Source organism: Plecotus auritus (assembly GCF_963455305.1).
Source record: "Plecotus auritus genome assembly, chromosome: 5".
NCBI classification, from domain to species: domain Eukaryota; kingdom Metazoa; phylum Chordata; class Mammalia; order Chiroptera; family Vespertilionidae; genus Plecotus; species Plecotus auritus.
The window spans coordinates 62915208-62921207 of NC_137776.1; positions in this window are offsets into that span (position 1 = coordinate 62915208).

Below are 6000 nucleotides of genomic sequence, written 5' to 3' on the forward strand. Positions count from 1 at the left end.
TTGGCCTCATGCATTCTTCCTTTGGCAGGAAGCAGACAATCTACCAATATAGAGGTAGATTAGATAGATAGATGATGATAGATAGATGATAGATAGACAGATAGATAGATGATAGATAGATGATAGGTAGGTAGGTAGATAGATAGATAGATAGATAGATAGATAGATAATAGATAAATAGATAGATGATAGATATAGATAGATAGATAGATAGATAGATAGATAGATAGGTAGGTAGATAGATAGATGATAGATAGATGATAGATGATAGATAGATAGATGATAGGTAGGTAGATAGATAGATAGATGATAGATAGATAGATAGATAGATAGATAGATAGATAGATGATAGGTAGATAGGTAGATAAAGATTCTCTCAGACTATTATGGAGACTCGGAGGCCCCATGATCTGCTGTCTGCAGATGACGTCCCAAGGCAGCCAGTGGTTTAGTTCTAGTTCAAACCTGAAGACCTGAGAACTAGGGGACCCAGTGGTATTAGTTCTGGTCTGAGTCCAAAGTCCCAAGGGCCAGGAGTACTCACCACATAACTAAGAAATTCGGTTCCCATATATATGTCCAAAGTAAATGAAAACATGTTCATGTAAAACACTGTGTGCACATGTTCATAGTGACTTCATTTATAATTCTCCATACCTAGAAACAACCCAAATGTCCTCCAACATGTGAATGGATATACAAGTTAGACACATCTTTGCAATGCAATTCTAGTCAGCAATAAAAAAAAAAAAAAAAAAAAAAAAAAACATGAACTCCTGATGCAAGGAAAAACAGGTGACTGCATTATAAGTGAAAGAAGGCAGACTCAAATGAATATATAATGTATGATTCTGGAGAAGCATTTTTTCAAAGGAGACCAGGGAGATATATTGTGTTGATGTAACTGATTTATATCTTGATTATGGTGGAATTTATACAACTGTGTTCATTTGTCAAAAATCATAGCACTATACAACAGGAAGGATATTTTAAAAATCATTTATCATCATCATTATTATTATAGTATATTAATTACATCACAAGAAAAACAAATGAGTTGAGAAAAAAGAGTATATTGATTTTGAAATAAAATAAAAACTTTCCTGCCTTAGCCAGTTTGGCTCAGTGGGTGGAGTGTCTGCCTGAGGACTGAAGGGTCCCAGGTCAATTCCAGTCAAGGGCACATGCCTGAGTTGCAGGTTCGGTCCCCAGAAGGGGGCATACAGGAGGCAAACAATCAGATCCTCATCATTGATGTTTCTATCTCTCTCTTTCTCTTCCTTCCTCTCTGAAATCAATAAAAAAAATATTAAAAAATAAATAAATAAATAATGAGAACAAAAACTCTCCTAAATATAATTTGCTATATTATAAACACCCACACAGATTGCTTGCTTAAGAATCAAATTTGAGCCCGGTCAGTGTGGCTCAGTTGTTGAGAGTTGACCCATACACCAAGAGGTCACCGGTTTGATTCCTCATCAGGGCAAATGCCTGGGTTGTGGGATTGACCCCTGGTGGGAACAGTGCAGGAGGTGGCCAATCAATGTTTCTCTCTCATCAATGTTTCTATCTCTCTCTTTCCTTTCTATTTCTCTAAAAATCAATAAAAACATATTTTTTTTAAAAAGAATCAAATTTGAGACCAAATGCTGACTAATAACTAAAAAGTTTGTTTTAATAAAAGAACATTCTTGTGAAGAATTAAATAAGAATATTAAATACTTGGTATGTGAGAATTGAAGCATCTTAGCAGAAAACAAAAGGTAAATGTATTATTATTGTGGTTATTATTTTACTACTATAATTAAGAGAATCCTATCTAATAAAAGAGTAATATGCAAATTGACCATACCTCCACTACACCCACCAGCCATGCCCACCAGCCAATCAGGAGCGAATATGCAAATAAACCCAACCAAGATGGCTGCAGCCACAGAGAGCAGGAGGGAGGCTTGGGTTTCCCTGGCAATGGAGGAAGCCAAGCTTTCCGCCTGCCCTTGCTGGCCCAGGCTACAAAGTTTCAATTATAGAAGATACATAAATCCCAACAGAAATAGCTGCCACCATGGAGCGAGCAGAAGGCTTGGCTCCACTCCAGGCTACAATGTTTCAATTGTAGAAGATAAATAAATCCCAGATACCAGGGCCTCTGCTTGGGTCTCCGGGGGGCATGGCCGACCTGCAAACCACCATAGGCCCTCCTGCCCAGGCTACTTCACACCCCAGGGGAACCCCCACCCTGATCTGGGACACCCTTCAGGGCAAACCAGCTGGCCCCCACCCATGCACCAGGCCTCTATCCTGTCTAATAAAAGTAATATGCAGATTGACCATCACTCCAACCCACAAGATGGCTGCCCCCATGTGGTCAAAGATCCTGCCCCTATCTGGACACAAGATGGCCACCACAAGATGGCCAGCAAGGGAAGGCAGTTGGGAGGGACCAGGCCTGCAAGGGAGGGCAGTTGGGGGCAATCAAGCCTACTGGGGAGGGCAGTTAGGGGTGACCCAGCCAGTAGAGGAGGGAAGTTGGGGGTGACTGGGTCTGCAGGGAAGGGCAGTTGTGGGGGGACCCAGGCCTGCAGGGGAGAGCAGTTGGGGGTGACCAGGCATGCAGGGGAGGGCAGTTAGGGGCAAACAGGCTGGCAGGGGAGCAGTTAGGCATCAATCAGGCTGGCAGGGGAGTGGTTAGGCATCAATCAGGCTGTCAGGGGAGTGGTTAGGGGGTGATCAGGCTGGCAGGCAGAAGCGGTTAGGGACAATCAGGAAGGCAGGTAGGTGAGCAATTGGGATCCAGCAGTCCTGGATTGTGAGAGGGATGTCCAACTGCCCGTTTAGGCCTGATCCCAGGAATCGGGTCTAAATGGGAAGTCAGACATCCCTGGAAGGGTCCCAGATTGGAGAGGGTGCCAGCTGGGCTGAGGGCCCCCACACACACACACACGAATTTTGTGCACTGGGCCTCTAGTAAGTACATAAAAAGGTATTTGGAATGTCAGAGTAATCCTTTTTTTCAGACCCCTCAGGGCACAATCTCCCACCAGAGCACCAGACCACAGAACTCCTCATTGTTATCTTGTTGCCCAAATACCATCTCTATCAATATTAATTGCTAACTATCTTGAACCCACCAGTGTAAAGAAGTATTTGTCTCTTCATTTTATCATCACAGAGATTTCCCTGCTTTGCTTTCTTTTGCCTTCCTAATCCACCACCAATGAATTTCATGTAACCCTCTAATGTCTCCACTTTTTATTGTGATGCATAAAATAAACTACAAAACTGTCATTCTCCAGAGCATTTTCTCAGTCCTTTGAGATTTTGCTTCCTGACAATTGTCATTAGTTTGGCTCAAATAAACTCATAAAAATTCTCTATGGGTTTGTATATTTCCTATGTCAATATTTGTTTTATTATCCTTTTCAAATCCACTTAAGTTGTAATCACATACAGAAACATTATTCTAGAAGGAAAACTATGAATTATACAGTCTAATCGTTTGTGTGGTATGTCATTCCCTTTCACTAAATGCAGAACAAAGTAGAAGTAAAGTAACATACCATACAAATCTGTGTTTAATCTAGGTCATCCCACTATTACACTATGTATTATGACATCAAATTTGTTACCTTGAGACGAAGAGACCTCGGTGCTTGACTTCTTCAGGGAAAGATTTTAATCAAGAGACAAAGTGTAGAAAAGAAAGTAAGAATTTATTGACCGCAGCAAAAGTATACTTAGAACAGTGAAAGAAGAGGCAACAAGAGATTCTAAGCTGGGCTGCCTTTACTCACTGGGAAGTCAGAGAAAGGGGGCCTTGGATAAGATTCAAAGGGTTAGCCCAGTACGAGCTGCCACTGCCCATTGCTCCCCTGGTTGCAGGTCTCATGGGTCCCTTAGAGGTTATGGGATATGTGCCTGTGGGGGAAAGAGAAGGGAAGAAGATTGGCACAGGCATGCTCCATGGAGGGGAATCACACTGGGACCTTCATTTTCAGGGGTTTTATAGGGTGTTTAAGGGAGGTTTTAGGGGAGAATCAATAGAATATTCATCAACTTTATGTTGTTGTACCAAAATGAGATTTATTGTCTAAATTTGTCTGTCCTTGAGTGTGGTTGGCAAATGGAACTAATTGGATTTCTATTATCTGTCTCTCTGAGTAGGGTGATGTAAGCTATTTACCCTCTAGTTGGGGAGGATAAGTGCAAATCATTTACTCTTAAGTATCCTTGGCTTAGGGAAGATCCAATAGAGTAGGTGGCCATAAAATACTGTTTAACCATCTGCCTCAGTTTTCCTGTTCTGCTTGTCCTAGAGTTTTCCTAGCTTCTTACTATTCTATAACAATTTTAGAACCTTCAAAAAATATATTTAAAAATAAGGAAAACTCCTTGAGCTATATAGAACTGGTATTATTTCATTTCATCTATATAAATGAAATTCCTAAGGGTTTGAAGGCAAAAACATGAAGATTTTCATATAGAACATGGAAAGACCGAGAAAAGTAAGCGAAGGTATATTTTTAAGAGACTGGTGGTATTGTCAGCATACATACAAAAAATAGCTATAGAATACCTGTAAAATAACTCAAAAAAGATTGAATCAAAATGCCTAGTTCCACAGGATTAGATTGGGTGAATTTGTTTACTTTTATGAATCACATCATACTCATTTTTCAATCAGAAAGGCTAACTCATAGTACCTACAATTCAGGCTTTCAAAAGGTACTAACTACTATTAATTACAGAATTTAATTCAGTTACCATACAAGCCATTTTATGACTAAAATGATGTCTGACTCATAAATATTGCTATAATAATTCCTGGAAGTATTAAAATTATGGACTTGCTTTGTCTCTGGAATTAAATTGTCTGATATGCTTATATGATACATAATTTTTTAGTTATTAATAATAAATTAATATAACTGTTTAAATTAGTTTATAATGCAGGAACACATATAAATAAGCTAAACTATAAGACAAACATACAAATAAATATAGACAGAGGAAAGAAATATATCAACTATGTAGGTTAATATTGCTATGAGTCAAAGCTTAAAGAGGAAAAAAACATTATACTCTGATTCTATATTAAAAAGAAGTATCTCAGCCAAAACTGGTTTGGCTCAGTGGATAGAGCGTCGGCCTGTGGACGAAGGGTCCCGGGTTCGATTCCGGTCAAGGGCATGTACCTTGGTTGCGGGCACATCCCCAGTGGGAGGTGTGCAGGAGGCAGCTGATCGATGTTTCTCTCTCATCGATGTTTCTAGCTTTCTATCCCTCTCCTTTCCTCTCTGTAAAATACCAATAAAATATATTTTAAAAAAATGGTTAAAATGGTACATAAAAAAAAAAGTATCTCAGTTTTGATAAAAGATATTTTCCTGAAATTATGTGTTTAATATATTTGGTTGCTCAATATTTATACAAAAGCCTTGAAACACATTATGAATATTGCTTCTAGCAAAAAGTTGATGCTGCTAAAGCATTATGTCCTTCACCATTGTAGGACAAGAAATTTTACTGACCTTGAGGCCTGGTAATAATTGCATATTAGTATTGTGGTTGTTCATAAATGAAGACCCATTTATTTTTTCATATATTATTTTTCCAACAATATATTTAATCAATTTTTTCCACCTTGTTCTAATACTGACATCATGCTAAGCCCTTAAAATTGCTTTCGGTTTATGGTATGGAGCAAGAACCTTCTTGATCTTGGCAAGGGGAGATTAATTTTCACCTAAAAATTTTATCTGATATTGTTTATAACTATTTTCATCAGTTTTTAAGCTAAATATATTGCAATAGTGTTTGCCTTCTAATTTACCCAAAACAGCATCAGAAACAGTTGGAACACCCCAGACTCTTGGATGAGTTTTCATTTTTCCTCACACCATTTCAAATAATTGGCACTGATACAAATGTTTACTGCTGAGTATAGTGTGCCGCTGGGCAAATTAGTGAACCAGGGCTACTTATTACAACATCTCT